This window comes from Cavia porcellus, unplaced genomic scaffold (genome assembly GCF_034190915.1).
Source record: "Cavia porcellus strain 051 isolate PalLab524CR breed Dunkin Hartley unplaced genomic scaffold, mCavPor4.1 scaffold_11, whole genome shotgun sequence".
NCBI classification, from domain to species: domain Eukaryota; kingdom Metazoa; phylum Chordata; class Mammalia; order Rodentia; family Caviidae; genus Cavia; species Cavia porcellus.
In genome coordinates this window covers 78,147,911-78,164,685 of record NW_026947494.1, presented here as the reverse complement: position 1 = coordinate 78,164,685, position 16,775 = coordinate 78,147,911, and the positions used below count along the sequence as shown (strand labels likewise).

Genomic DNA, 16,775 nt, shown 5'->3' with positions numbered 1-16,775 from the left:
TTACAACAAAATTTACACATTTTGGATTTTATTGCTCCTTAGTTTTTATTACTTTTTTGGGGGGGAGAGAATACAGTCAAATATGGCAAAACAAAGCTATCAGTCAAAACCAAGGATAGACATAGCACATGGTGTAGAACAGAGTACAAGGTTATCAACAATGGTTATCAACGTTGTCTCTTGTTTCCTTAAAAAGAATTGTCTATCTCATTAGATATTATAAAGTTGGACAAAACAGTAGAGAACAAGACCAATAAAACTTAGGCATTGTAAACATTACAGGACTTCCAAAGGAGACAATAGTCAAACCAGAATGGGCATCTTAGTGAATCTTATTGCCTTCAAAGTAGTTGCCTATACCCTCAAACTTGATACTATCATACAGAATATAACAGAGTCTAATCAGTCAAAACAAGATCGTTGGAGTATTACAGGACTTCAAAACAAGTTAATAGGAAATCAAAGAGTTACTATTATATATCCTAATTTTTTAAAATTTTCCCCTTAATTGAAACAAAAATAAGAAATAACTAAATAATTTTTTTTAAGAATAAGGGGGACATTGAGATAAAACAGGACATAACAATATAACAATAGAGGTCAAAGCATGACTGTTTCAGCAACCTAGTACTTCACCACCATATAACCCGACTTAATAGTAGCTACCATAGTGTCTGTCTTTTTCCTTGAAATATTTGGATAAAACTTCATATACTCTAGCTTCAAATATTTCCATATCAAGAAGCCCAGAATAAAGCCTTTCTAATTAATGAGTGAAAACTTTATAAGGCTTCAAGGCCACCTAATGGGGAATCATGATTACCACATATTTTTATATATTTGAATCATTACTTACATTAGGGAAACTATTCAGTATTCACACATGCGAGATTGATTTATTTCACTTATGAGTATGGTCTCAAGCTGTGCCCATTTATTGATAAATATCTCAATGTGATCCTTCTTTATAGCTGAATAATACTCCATTGTATAGAAATACCACAACTTTTTTATCCATTCCTCAGTTGATGGACACTTGGGTTGTTTCCAAGATCTGGCAATTACACATTGTGCTGCTATAAACATAGGTGCACATATATCACTGTGGTATGATGCTTTCAGTTCTTCTGGGAATATGCCTAGAAGTGGAATAGCTGGAATAAATGGGTTTTCCAATCCCAACTTTTTGAGAAATCTCCAGACAGATCTCCACAAAGGCTGTATCAGTCTACACTCCCACCAACAGTGCAGGAGAGTTCCTTTTTCCCCACAGCCTCTCCAGCATTTGTTGTTGGTTTTCTTGATCCTGGCCATTCTTTCAGGAGTGAGATGGTATCTCAGTGTGGTTTTAATTTGCATTTCTCTAATGACCAATGATGATGAGCATTTTTTCATGTATTTATTTGCCATTTGCATTTCTTCATCTGAGAATTGCGTATTCATCTCAGATGCCCATTTTTGGATTGGATCTTTGAATTTTGGAGGTCTGAGTTTTTTTAATTCTTTATATGTTTTAGACAAGAGTCCCTTGTCTAAGAGAGAGTTCACTAAAATCTTTTCCCAGTTTGTGGGTTTTATTTTCACTATGCTGGAGATTTCTTTTGACATGCAGAAACTTTTTAATAAGAAGTGGTCCCAGTTATTGATTCTGGGAAGTATTTCCTGTGAGGTTTGAGTCCTGTTCATGAATTCTTTACCTACTCCTATGTCTTCAAGGTTTCTACCCAATTTGTCTTCCAATAGATTTAGTGTTTCTGTTTTAATATTCAGATCTTTGACCCACTTAGATTTTAATTTAGTACATGGTGATAGACATGGGTCTAGCTTTAGTTTTCGGCAAATGGAGAGCCAGTTTTTCCAGCACCATTTATTAAAGAGACTGTCGTTCTTCCAGTGAACCTGCTTGGCTCCTTTATCAAAGATAAGGTGGTTGAGTGTGTTTGTAGTTGTGGTTGTATCTTCTAAACTATTCCATTGATCTTCGGCTCTGTTTTGATTCCAATACCATGTTGATTTTACTACTGTTGCTTTGGAGTATAACTTCAAGTCAGGGATTGTGATGCCTCCTGCTTTGTCTTTGCTGCTTAGAATTGCCTTTGCGATTCTAGGTCTCTTCTGGTTCCAGATGAAATTTAGGAGTGATTTCTCTAGATCTACAAGGTATGTTGATGGTATTTCTATTGGGATTGCATTGAATCTGTATAACAGTTTTGGGAGAATGGCCATCTTCACAATGTTTGTTCTTCCTATCCATGAGCAAGGGATGTCTTTCCATTTTCTGAGATCATCTTCAATTTCCTTTTTCAGTGTATTATAATTTTCACTGTATAAGTCTTTCACTTCTTTCATAAGAGTAATTCCTCAATATTTCATTTTTTTGCTTGCTAATGTGAATAGTCCAGTTGCTCTTATTTCCCTCTCTGTGATTTTGTTGTTCGTGTATAGGAATGCTATTGATTTCTGAGTACTGATTTTGTATCCAGCCACATTACTGAATTTATATTGTATCTAAGAGTCTTTCAATGGAGTTTAGGGGGTCTTCTATGTAAAGTATCATGTCATCTGCAAACAATGATAATTTAACTTCTTCTTTTCCTATCTTTACCCCTTTTATTTCTCTTTCTTGCCTAATTGCTCTGGCTAGTACTTCCAGTACTATATTAAATAGGAGAGGTGATAAAGGACATCCTTGTCTTGTGCCCGATTTTAAGGCTTTCAATTTTTGGCCATTTAGTATGATGCTGGCTGTTGGTTTGTCATAAATGGCCTTTATTATATTGAGGTAAAGACCATTTATTCCAATTTTCTGTAAAGTTCTTATCATGAATAAATGTTGGACCTTATCGAAGGCTTTTTCTGCATCTATGGAAATGATCATGTGATTCTTATTTTTGGCTTTATTGATATGGTGGATTACGTTTATTGATTTGCGTATGTTGAACCATCCTTGCATTCCTGGGATGAATCCCACTTGGTCATGGTGTATAATCTTCTTGATGATTTGCTGGATCCTATTTGCCAATATTTTATTGAGGATTTTTGCATCTGTGTTCATTAGGGAGATCGGTCTATAGTTCTCTTTTATAGTTGGGTCTTTCTCAGGTTTTGGTACTAGAGTAATATTTGCTTCCAGGAATGACTTAGGAAGGATTGCTTCCGTTTCAATTTCATTGAAGAGTTTGAGGAGTGTCGGCAGTAGGTCTTCTTTGTATTTCTTGTAGAATTCTGCAGAGAATCCATCTGGGCCTGGGCTCTTCTTGGTGGGTAAGGACTTAATTACATTTTCAATTTCATTAGCACAGATTGGGTTATTCAACAGGTTTACATCCTCTTGATCTAGCTTTGGTACTTCATATCTTCTAAGAATCTATTTCTTCTGTGTTATCAAACTTTTGAGAGTAGAGGTTTTTGAAACAGGTGTTGATGATCTTCTGTATTTCTATTGGGTCTGTAGTGATTTCTCCTTTTTCATTTCTTATTGCATGAATTTGAGCTTTTTCTTCCCTTTTTTAAATAAGGTTGGCTAGAGGCTTATCAATTTTATTTTTTCTTTCAAAGAACCAACTCTTTGATTCGTTGATTCTTTGGATTGTTTTCTTAGTCTCTATTGCATTGATTTTTGCTCTGATTTTTATAATTTCCTCTCTTCTTTTGGCTTTGGGCTTGACTTGCTCTTCTTTTTCTAGCTGTTTGAGGTGTAGCATCAAGTTATTTATTTGTATTCATTCTGTTTTCCTGATGTGGGAACTCAGTGCAATAAATTTTCCTCTCAGGACGGCTTTCATTGCATCCCACAGATTCCGGTAAGTTGTATCTGCATTTTCATTTTCTTTTAGGTATTGTTTAATTTCTTCTTCAATTTCTTCTGTGACCCACTGATTACTCAAGAGTGTGTTATTCAATTTCCATGTGTTTGCGGGATTTTTGCAGTATCTTTTATCATTAATTTCTAATTTCAGAGCGCTATGATCCGATAACATGCAAGGGATGATTTCAACTCTTTTGCATTTGTTTAAATATGTTCTGTGAGCTAATATATGGTCTATTTTAGAAAATGATCCATGTACTGCTGAGAAGAATGTGTATTCTGATGTTGTTGGGTGGAACATTCTGTATATGTCTATCAAACCCATTTGTTCACAGGTGTGATTCAGTTCTGTTATTTCTTTGCTCATTTTCTGTCTGGTTGATCTGTCCCTTGGTGTCAATGGCGTATTAAGGTCTACTGTTACAATTGTGTTACTGATAATTTGAGTTTTCATTTCTGTTAATAATTGTTTTATATAACTGGGTGCTCTGGAGTTTGGTGCGTATATATTTAAGATAGTTATCTCTTCCTCTTGGAGTTTTCCCCTTACGAGTATGTAGCGACCTTCTTTGTCCTTTATGGTCATTGTTGGTTTAAAGTTCACGTTGTCTGCAAACAGAATGGCTACTCTTGCCTTTTTTTGGATTCCTGCTGCATGAAGAATTGTTTTCCATCCTTTGACTTTCAGTCTGTGAGTATTCTTCTGGGTTAGATGGGTTTCCTGTAAACAGCATATGGTTGGATTTTGTTTCTTGATCCATTCTGCTAGTCTGTTTCTTTTGATTGGTGCATTGAGACCATTTACATTAATGGTTATTACTGTTAAATGCTGGTTAATTGTAGGAATGTTATCTCTCTGCTGTTGCATCTTTATCTTTCTGTTCTGCTTAATTATTTGCTTTGCTTAGTGGTTTTTTCCTTTGTGTATCTAAACTGCTTTCAATATTTTTTGCAGGGTTGGTTTGGTGTTCATGAAGTTCTTCAGCTGTTCTTTGTCATGGAAGTATCATATTTCACCATCTATTTTGAATGATAGTTTTGCAGGATATATCAGTCTAGGTTGGAAATCATTTTGCTTTAGGATCTGGAATACTTCACTCCATGCTCTTCTTGACTTTATCGTTTGTGCTGAGAAGTCTGCTGTGATTCTGATAGGTTTTCCTTTATAAGTGATCTGTCTTTTCTCCCTGACAGCTTTTAATAATCTATTCTTGTGTTGGATTTCTGGGATGGTGATTATTATATGTCTGGGTGTAGTTTTATTTTGGTTATGACTATTTGGAGTTCTATATGCTTCACTGATCCTGATGTCAGTTTCTGATCTCATGCTTGAGAAATTTTCAGCTATTACTTCTCTAAATATCCTCCTGACATCCTTCATGTTGTCTCCCTCTCTTTCATTAATCCCTATCATTCTTATGTTATTCTTCTTTGCATCGTCTTGCAGTTGTTGAATTGTTTCCTGATTCCTTGTTATTTTCAAAAGATCTTTCCTTTCCTGTTCACTAGCTGCAATCCTGTCTTCAAGGTCTTAAATTCTATCTTCACTTTCATTAAGGCGATTTTTACAACTTTCAGTGGAGTTTTTTATTTCCTGTATATCTCTGTGCATCTGCATTATGTATTCTGTTTGTTTCTTATATTGCTCGTCTAGGGATTCTATCTTTTTGTTTAGTTCCTCCAATTTTTTATCTGTGTTTTCTTTAGATATATTTAGATATATTTCATTTCTTTTATCATTTCTTCTTTTATCTGGGAGATTATTTCGAGTTTGAATTTCTTTAAAGCTTCCTGGAGTTGCTTGTCAATTTCAGTAGCTATTGTGTTCGATATATGAGGTGGATGGGATATATTTTCTTCTATATACATTGCTCCTAGGGTTTCTTGAGATGGGCTGGAGGTTTGAGGTTGTAATTTGGTCTTTCGTTTTGTCATTTTCCTATATTTCTGTGTTTCAAGTGTTATTTGAAAGCTTCCTTAGGATCTGTTGAAAATCCCCTTCTATGTTTGCAGCTACTGAGACTCTGGCACCACGTTACCCCAAGCCATTGGGCCTGCAGAACCAGTGGCCCTCCTCTGCCTGCTCAGAACTCTGCAGTTCCAGACAACCTGGGCCTCAGGGACACTGTGCGCCCACCTGCCCCTTGGAAGCTCCACAGCTCTTCAATCGCAGCTGGGTTAGGGTACTCACCACAGGCCGCAGTGCCTCAGGAACCTGTGATCCCTCCCTGCTTGCAGAGATATCCACAGTCCTCCAGACACACGGAGAGGCCAATGCAGCCACCCCAGATCCGCCCAGCTCCTCCTCTGTAGACTGATGGCTAGGCGTGGCAGCAAAACAGGCTGGGCTCCGTGGATAGACTATCCATAATTGTTATGTCCACCTAATCAGTGTATCTTGGGAGCAGAGAATCTGTTTTCTATTTTTGTAGATCTACAGATGGAAGCATTTTTTCCCTATAACAAATCATGTCCAGAGCTTCACCAGCACTTAGTTTAGGTGATGGAACATATGAATTGTGAAGCATATGAAGTGTGAGATTTAAGAACTAATAACTGTTATGGACAGAGAGTTGAGGATACTTAATTTGGAGGATGGGATGGGCCTAGTTTCATTGGGGAAGGGTGTGGATTTGGAAGGATGCAAGCACAGGTGTGGGAAGCTGAATGGAGGTCTCCAAAATAATATTTCACCTCCTGTTTCCTGGAACCTGTGAGTGTTACCTTATTTATAAAAGAGGTCTTTTCAAGATATAACTAAATTGAGACTCTTGAGATGAGGGCAGAATCCTGGATTATCCAACTGGGTTTTTAATCCAATAGCAAATAAGAAAGTACAAAAAAGAAAGCCATGGCGTTCTGTAGCCACAAGCCAAGAACCACTTGGAATCATCAGAAGGCAGAAGAGGCAAGAAAGGAAATTTTCCTTAGAGCCTCTAAAGGCTGTTTGAATCTTTGAACACCCTGAATTCATGTACCTTTCCTCCAGAACTGTAAGACAATGCATTCCTATTATGTTAAGTCACTTAGTGTGGAAATTTGTTACAGTAGCCCTAGGAAGCCAATACAAACATACAATTCTTACAAATACTTTGTTGAATTTATTCCTAAGTATTTTTGATATTGACACATAGTATGCTACTAATATTAATATAAATTTTCATTGCTATAGTTCTAAATGTAACATAGTTTTCTACGTTCTTTTTAGAGTCTGTGGTTTTGCGAAACTCACAGTTTCTTGTTCATTTGTGTATATTCCTTAGATGTTCCACATAGGTGAGTTACTTCTTCCTTTCCAATGGGGATGACATCTGTTTTCTTTCCTTTACTTGTACAGCAGTTAGTATCACAGTAAAATGTCAAATTAAATTACAAGCACTCATGGCTTGTTCTCAACTTTAAGAGTTACAGTCTTCCAATACTGAATGGAAAATTAGTTAAGGAGCTTTCCTACAAGAATTTTATCAGGCTGAGAAAATTCTTATTTTTTCTTAATCTGCTGAAGGATTTGTACCATGAATGAATGTTATACATTGCCAAACATTTTCTGTACATATGGACACGATCACATGGTTTTTCTTCTTTAATCTGTAAATACAATAAATTATATTTTTGGTTTTGTAACTGTTAAAACAACTTACATTCCTAAAATTAAATTTACTTGTGGATGATATACTTAGTACCATTTTCATATATTTCTGGACTTAATTGAGTAATATTTGGTTAGGGAATTTTGTATTAAGTTAATGAAGGATAAGCCTATTTTCTTATAAGAGTTTTGTCATATTTTTGATGTCATAAAATAAATCCAAAATGAATAAGGAAAATATTTCTCCATTACTCTCTGAAAGAGTTTCTATAGAAGTGGATTTTATGTCTTCTTTAACTGATTGTTGCTTACTCCAGTAGATGCACCTGGATCTGGAGTTTTGCTTTGATTTGTTTTTAATTGGAACTATTTTAACTATGAATATAATTTCTTTAACACATGTGTAGTTACGCAACTTCTCCTTTCTCTCAAAAGAACTTCAAACTTTATAATTTCATGAATTTTTTCACTTTATTAAGTTGCCAAATATACTGTTTACAGTGATATGATCTTCACTACCCTTCATCTTAGTATTTTTTCTCCCCTTTTCTTCTGATGGTTTAGCACGTGATTTATCAATGTTATGATTCTTTCCAGAGTTAGACCTTACTTTATAGATTTTTCTCTGTTAATGTTCTGTTTCCTATGTCCTTGATTTTCCAATTATTTCCTTCCTTTTGTTTGGCATAGAAGTTATCATTTTCTAGATTAAAGTGAAAGCTTATGCCACTAACTTGAAACCTTTATCCTTTCAAATAAAACACTTAAGTTATATAAATTTTACATAACTACTACTTCACATACAGCCCCTAAATTTTCAATATTTTCCACCTTCGTTTTTATTCCCAAATAATTCTTTTCCTAAGTTTTTTGTTGTTGTTTAATGCATGCAGTAGTCAGGGGGTCTAAATATCTAGGGATTTTCAAAATATTACTGTTTTATATTGAATACTAGTGTTTTCTACCTTCCATTTTAATCAGAAAATATATTCTATATCATTTTAACCCTTTTAAATTTATGGAAACATATTTTAAATCAGAAAATAATCTGAATTGATGAATGCTTCTCATGTGCTCAAAAATTTGTATTATTATTCTCTATTCATATCAGTTATATCCCATTTGCTACTACTATTGCGGTCTGTACATTTACATTCTACCTACTTGTTCTATCAATTATTGGGAGAGGAATGCATTGTTTTATTTCTCCTTTCTTTACCTTAGGGTTTGGCTTCTTGTACTTTATAATTCTGATCTGATGAGTGAACCAGCTAACTTTGTAATGGAAATTTTTAGTCGTTGGGTACTGGGTTTTGTTGTATTCTTTGAATGAGTATCAAAATGCACTCTGATACACACATTACTTGGATTGTCTTAATTCTCTTATGCTTTCTTCAAGGCTTTATGGATCAGTCAAGACCAGTGTATGTATTGAGGCTAATTCAGCCTTTCTATTAAGATTATACCTTTTTCCACATTATTTTAATTAGTGCATGTTTGCAGTACATAATGATTATGCTCGTCATGAGGGATGTGTGCATGTGCAGTCTGAGGACCTACCCAGTGCTACACAGTATGAGTCTTCCTATAAGAATTAGCAGCAACACAAAATATTCACCACCATGTGTGATTTCTGGGTGTTTCTGACCCAGGGTTTCTGGTACTGTTGGTTCTGCTGCAATTTTTGGCCCTTTCTCATCTCCTCTCATCTATGTACAGAGCAGTGTTCAGTCAAAACTAGTAGGAGAAACGTTTGCGGATCTCTAGGTCTCTCTGTGCAGCTTCCTGCTCGCTGCTGCTCTGAGGCATGAATTTTATGACACCAGGCTCCTGAAACTCCATTCTCTGGCTCCTCCAACCTGGACGTTTACCTTTTCCCTGCATGTTAGCCTTGAAACCAAATCACAGGGGACAACCACAGAGGTCGCCTCATGTGTCTCTTCTGTCAGCAATCTTTCCTGCCTGCTGTCTTATGGCTGAAAACTATCACTTTATATCTTTTGCCTGGCTTCTAAAAGCAGAATATAAACTAGGTGCTTTTATATTATCAAGATGAAAAACAAATTTGTCATTTTTTAATTAAATGGAAGCTCTTCCAGATTTCATACATTCAGTATGCCTTTAGCACTGATAATATTTTATTAGTAATCATAGCAGGAAGATTTCTTCAAGTAACATTTTTAGTGAAGAATATTCAATTCCACATGTCCCATCCTTTATTTTGCATTTTGGACTCTCATTTATTTTGAGAAAAGGAGAAAAGGATCAGCCCCAACATTCAGAAGTTGGCCTAGCATTTATGGACAACTCATGCTGTTTTTCTACTGTACATAATTTCAGAAATCATCCTCTGAACAGTTCAGACACATTATTCATCCCGAAAACATGATAAAAATGACGATGATTCATAACATCCAAACGCAGACAAAAATCATATTATTGTGTGTTATGTTGTAAATGTTAATACCTCCTCCAAAAAAAGTTGAAATCCTAAATCCTGATATGACAATATCCCATGTAGAAAGGGATTTGAGAGGTGACTAGCATAAAATTACGTTATGAGAGTTGGGTCTTTGTGGTAAATTAGTGCCTTTCTACAAAGCAGGACACACAGGCATTCTCTCTCTAATCTCCATCATATGAGGACACAAAAGCAAAACAGCTATTCTGGAAGTGAGTTATCCTGAAACTCTATGTCTATCCACATATTGATCCACATATGGAGTATCCAGCTTTCAGAAGTGTGAAAAATGAATATTTGTCATTTAAGTCACCTAGTCTGTGTTAACTTGTTACAGCAGATCATATTGATGAAGATATGCCACTCACAAAATGCCAGCACTCTCTTCTCTTGGCCAAATTCAGAGAACACCACATCTTGCCGATTTTATTCACATTGCTGCATTCTTCCTCATTACGGATAAGATTTACAAAGACACACTGCCCCTACCTTTTGATATCCTTCAAAATAGAACAAATCTCTGCTTCCTTAAAGATTTCTAGCCACTCAAATTAAATTCTCCAAGTTTTGTTCCTAACTCCTTCAGCTCCACACTCCTGAGCTCTCCTGAGCTACAGTGAATGGTAAACCTAACTTTTATAACCACAGTTGTGTTTCTGGGGGTCTTTGATCAAATGGTATTGACAGAGTGAATAAACTCAAAACAGCTCTAATGTAAAGTACTCAGGCAATGAATGAGCAAAACAAGTCTTACTTATTTTTTTGTTCCAGACAGAATTCTTACATTGTGTCTATAGGTGTAAAGATACCTATAACTTATTTTTTTAAAAAAGAATTATAATTAGACTTCAGGGAAAATATATCTCTAAAAAAACCTTTGAAATATTAACCATATAATTCTGAATATTACTGTTTAAAATGATTAGTCTTTAAGCATTTATAGATAGTTATGGCTTATAATAAATAAAACTAGAAAGCATTTGATAAACTATACATGTAGATCAAGAAAGGTCAAAATAATTGAGTTAATGGTACTTGGTAATACTGGTTAAATTTAATATTGTAATAATGTGTCTAAAAATATACCATTTAAAATTAGTTGTGTCTTCAAAGAAGCTGTGCAGAAAATAATTACTGGAATGGTAACCACAAAATAATAAGCACAGTAATAAAGATAATAAGTACTAGTGTTTAAGCATACATTCTTAAGAAGTGTTTCATATTTATTATCCTTGGATTTCAGTGCCAGCTTGGTAAATCAATATTATTATTCTCATTTTTAAATGCTAAAAGAAAACTGTGATTTGAAATTTGAAAGTGGGAGTCTCAAGATCAAAGAGCTAATAAATGTCAAAGTTTTTCACTCAGATGAAACTGGAGTATGATATCTCAGGTCTTATGTTGAGTACTGTTGCTTTGCTTTTTTCTATAATTATAGCAGATGACAGATCGAGAGGTTTATATTTAATATACAAAGCAATATTGGACAGTCTTACACAAGTGTGGAAGCCTACTGACATTTAAAGAGTGACTATTGATGAAGTACACCATTCAGAAATAAAAAATATCAAAAGCAAAAAGAAAGTAAAAAATGTGATATTTTAGATTGAAGAGAAATGTAAGCTAAAAAATAATGACTAAAGTGCTAAAACGCTTCTCCTTTACTACACACAGAGAACAGGAGTATGAGATATAATTCTCACAAAGAAATATTTGATGTCTATTTAGGAGACAAGGGGAAAGAAAAATTCATTAGGAAAAAACTATATGATCAATTAACATATATCTATTGTATCAGTGGAATAAAGGTTAAATTTTTAGGTGAAGAATAACTGAAAGCAGGACGATTGATTAATACAAGAATTACTCGACTGTGCTTTCTCAGGGCACAGCAATCACTCATGACCTTGAAAGTGAAATGATCAAACAGGCCTCCGTGTCATTTGGAGAGCGACAACATTGCTCTGGAGACATTATCAGATTTAACCAGTGGTGTTCACCTAGCAGGATGCATATGCCTACATAAAAGTTATACCTAAGCAAAAGGCCTTTATATTTAGTAGAATTCATTGTACAGTCATGACTTCATTGTTTTAATATACAGTCAAGTAATATGAAATCATTTTATTTCTCACATTAATATTCATGATTATAATTCTTACAAAACTTATTACTTCTCCTATATCATCTATTGCCCATACACAATATTTGAACAAGTTACCTTTAGAAATAACTAAGACTCGTTAACCTAAAAGTACACTTGTGCTTTAGAATATGACTTGTTTGTGATTAACCAAAATTTTCCTTTTCATGTAGCCAATATATGGGGGAAAAAATCTATGAAACATAGAAACAACATTTATCCTTCAAGCAGGATTTTTCAATCAACAAAAATATCAAACGAAGAATTAGATTTACAAATCTGTCTTCAATATCCTTTCCTCACTTCCCATCCTCAGTTCTTATGTTGAATGACTATCTTCTGAAGATTATAGGAAAATCACAAAGTATATTTTTATCTGGATTGTGAACAATTTGTCAGAAGCAGAACTGGCCTTACTATATCTACTAGTTTCAATGCCTGTGCAAAATTCTATCATGTATCCTTGACTTCCTCCAAAAGAAATTTAATCAAAAGTATATTAAATAACAATCATTAAAATAAATGTAATATGAATAGATCTTAAGTAACAAATATCACAGGTACCTCAAGCTTCACTGTAGCTTTGTAGAGCTATACTAAAATAAAATTGGATTTCAGGGCTAAGATTAAAACTATGAAACTTCCAAGGATTATAAATTACAGTTTTGGACATCAAAAATCTTTGAATAGATATTCACAAGAGCATGGAATCATACTTAAAAACAAAACGCAGAAGAGCACTGAACATTAGCATTATTCGAGATCGGTAAAGCAAATCATTATTTTCAGAATAAAAAACATGTGCTCACAAGAATCATGTGCATTTTAAATGGGCATCAGAATTCACATGTTTTTTAAATCTTCTGTAAATGTATTTGATGAAAACAAAATACAGTCTTGATCACCACATTGATGATAGGGGCTTTGTTTGATCATTTGCATTTGTTCATGTGACCATTCTGCAATATAATTAGAAATTATCTAAAATGTTATACATTTTATATGGAAATGAGACACATTTTGTTATAGGGGCAGCTTATTAGTCATGAAAATAAAATTAATTAAAGGAAGAAGTAGAAGCAATGGCAACTTTAAATGTATTTGATAGATTATATTTTAATACAATAGCCTAATAATGTGATATCATAAGAAAAAGAAACCCAAGTTTCTCTAAGCATGTTGATTACAGAAATAACTGCAAATAGATTTTTGAAATTAAGAAACCACAGTGAAGATGGAGACAAAGTTGGAATTCCAACACTTCTTCTATGTAGGGATCCTGCTTACAATTAAAAATCAAAGCATATTTTATGTATCTGGACCTAAAAAGTATCCCACAGCTTTTCATCAGTGGGGAAAAAATTTCTTCAAGTATCTAATTAGAATTTATGTTTCAGACATGCATAACTGTGAGAAATCTCTGAATAAAACATCAAATTGCAGTTCGGTAGTAGTGTATCTGTAAAACTTTTTGATGCTGAGGAACACATGTCACACTGAAATTCAGATGGGTGAATCTGAAGTGTCAAATGCTGGCTTCTATACTAGACAGAAGCCAGGACTGAGATGCAATCACCTCACAGACTTAATTTAAGGCAAGTCATTTAATGAACACTGGATTTGATTCTATCACCTATAAAATAAGAAATTACTTCTCATATTCAGGATATTCCTTATATAACTTAAAAATCTGAATTTCATAAATTACTGACTCCCAAGTATAAAGTTCTATCTATAAAATGCCTATTTTATGTAAGCAATAAACTAGTCTATTTGCACCAAACCCTCAGTCAAATCACAGCAGAAATATTAGCATTTCAGAAATCTGGAAAGGACTTAGGAAGGGTAACTTCCCCTAAATCACACAAGTACGTGCAGAAGTCGGGTTCATGGCTGAGCTCTGTCTCCTTGCCCTCAGGCCAACTCAGGAACGCATTCTGATTTTTACCCAACTGATAACCAAACACTCATCATTCAAGCCACATGACAAAACTTAAAATAACTGCCCATCTGTCACATAATGACATTTTTAGAAAGTTTTCTATTTGAACCATAACCACTGAGTGATTTAATCAGGAAGTTTCTGTTACTTACAGCTATTCCAAGGATGTAAACCCCTTAAATGTTTGCTTATTTTAGTGCATGAATTTCATTCTTGTACAGGTACCTGAAAAACATATACATAAATCCTCTTAAGTTAAAAATTAATTTAGATATTACATGTTTAGATTATGAGGTTTTAAAATGCAATCTGTAGATTTCAGAAGCATGGGGATATTTGGTTTACAGATACCCTGAAGATATGGAAACTGATTTCATTTAACTGACAAGAACAGATACTATACTTGATCTTAACCAAAAGGCCGAGAAGCAAATTTCATTTAAACTTGTTCAGTTGTCTAGTATGAGAATTTTGAGACTCTTACCAAATACTCAGGCGGTTCACTGATCAAAAATATTAAGAAACTTAAGGGATCATGGGTAAATTTTGATTAATGAAAGCATGTTATTGAATAGTAACTTCTTTAAGAAAAAAGTTTAAAATCCATTTTGTGAAAGTAGATACCTTTATCTGGGAATTACTTTTACAAAGCTGATAAATATCACCATCTGATTCATCTTAAAGGGATAAAAACATCTTAATAGATCTATCCATTATGCTTTGCTTCTCCCATGGCTTTCACTGAAAATCCACAGGAAACAGGAGTGTTACTATTATAAATGTGGTGATTCACCTAACCTTATCCAACAGAAGGAGGCAGCTTACCATGGTAGAGAATCGCATGGAGGATTGGTATTAAAGGAAAGAAGCAAAGTTAAAACAACTTAATGTATGATTTTAAGTACCAAATTACTACATATTAAAACAATTACTGTAAGAAAAATTACTTGCAAATATTGGAAAGGAAGACAAGTCACTGTGCTGCTAGAGTTGAACTGAAAACAGAAATGCAAGATCATAATCTTAAAAAACATTTTTGTCTTATTTTAATTATAATCGTTTTAAAAAGATCAAACTACCTAGAAATAAACTATGTAGAAATAAATCCAAGAAAGTGAAAGACTCATACACTGAAAACTATGAAATATTGTTACAAGAAATTAAAGAAACAGATGAGCAGAAAGATATCTCAGGCTCATGACCTGGAAGACTTCATGTTGTTAAAATATAATACTACCCAAACTGAGAAAGATGTTTATCGAACATCCATCAAAACTCTAGTGGTATATTTTTCAAAAACAAAAAATCTCAACATAAAATTCGTATGGCAGCTCCAGGAACACTGAGCAGTGAAAACAATCTTATGAAAAATAAGTTTGAGGTGTTATATTTCCCTGACTTCAAAATGTAGTACAAATATATACAAACAAAATAATGTGTTTCTAGCAAATACATGAAGATCTAGCTCAATGGAACAAAACAGCTCAGAAATGAACGCTGTAGTATATGGTCAAATGATTTTGACAACAAAATCAAGAAAATAAAATTGAAGGAGAAACAGTCTCCTCAACAGTGTTGGAGAATTGGTTATCCCTCACAAAAAAGCGTTAAATTTGAAACACTTTTTTGTATCATGTATTAAAATCAAGTCAAAATTATCAAAATTCTTAGTGTAAAACCAAAATCTATTTTAAAAATCTTAGAAGACAATAAAAAATATTTCTTTACATCCTTTAAAAAATTCTGGGGTTGAAGATTTAGCTCAGTTGGATAAGCGCCTGTCTCACAAATGCGAGGTCATGCAGTCGATCCCCTGTAACCACCCCCCAAAAATCTGTTTTCTTTTCAAAACAAGACAAAGTGAAAAACACACTGAACCGTAGCAAAAACCCAAAACACATGTGTCAAAAACACGTTATTAACAGCATGAAAAGGTAACCAGGAAATCTGAAGAAATAGTTGTGTATCACGTCTGGACATAGAAAATATTTAAAATTGCAAAAAATATATAGACATATAAAAATAAAAGAACACACTAAACATCGAAAGTTACGACAGTTATATAGTTTTGAAGGATTTTGTTTACTTTGCCATGCTTTTTTGCAGTTTCAAAATTTTCTGAATTATGCATTAACATGTTGCTTAAACAGTGAGTAAAATTGTACTAATTTAAAAAATATGCAAGTTTTAAAAGTAAATTCTTCCATATTCTTTACCTTAGATACTAGCATTACTTTGATATTTTTTGTTTTATATTTTGAGGTATCTTTTTATTATATGATATATAGCACATAAATTATTTTATTTGACATCTTATCAGACAAACTAGAAGATATTAACCTATGTTTTCCCTCCATATTTCAACAAATTTCTTCAGATAACTAAAGATCTTTCCCTAAGCCCAGAAAATTAAATATGTGACCTTTATAACACCAATAAAAGTTTGTAACAATGGAAGACCAGAAAGTAAATATCAAATTTTTTATTTCTGTCTTAAAAATGCTACAACCTGAATTTAGCACTGAAATTTTGCAAAAATGGTTAATGAACAGTGCATTAATATTTTTACTATAATATCTTAGGGTAGATAAAAAATCACTGAGCTGTTAGATCAAAAGCTGTTATAGAAAAGACTATTAAAATAAAAAACCCAAATCCTACCCCATCACCTAGAAAACTAGATACAAAAAAGAGTACAGAACCCAGAATAACTGGTGGATAAGGAATACAGATCTGTGCCCATTTCAGAATGGTGGCTTTGGAAAATTACAATTACTACAGATAAATTTTCTGTGTACAGTAAATATTAAAAGTACAGAAATGCTCCAAGAT

At 33.7% G+C, this 16,775-nt stretch overlaps 1 non-coding gene and 1 pseudogene across 16 annotated transcripts in view; both read right to left on the bottom strand.

Moving 5' to 3' along the window:
• Positions 1–16,775, bottom strand: part of LOC100718470 (uncharacterized) — a 286,223-nt gene that overhangs the window by 176,605 nt on the left and 92,843 nt on the right. For 14 of the 16 annotated variants that reach the window (XR_010050631.1, XR_010050616.1, XR_010050619.1 and 11 more), the window contains one exon: positions 14,096–14,168. The exons of the other annotated variants lie outside the window; for them this stretch is intronic. This is a non-coding gene — a transcript (uncharacterized LOC100718470). The remainder of the gene's footprint in view (positions 1–14,095; positions 14,169–16,775) is intronic. 16 annotated transcript variants of the gene reach the window in all.
• On the bottom strand, positions 14,233–14,376 carry LOC111755687 (U2 spliceosomal RNA; annotated as a pseudogene).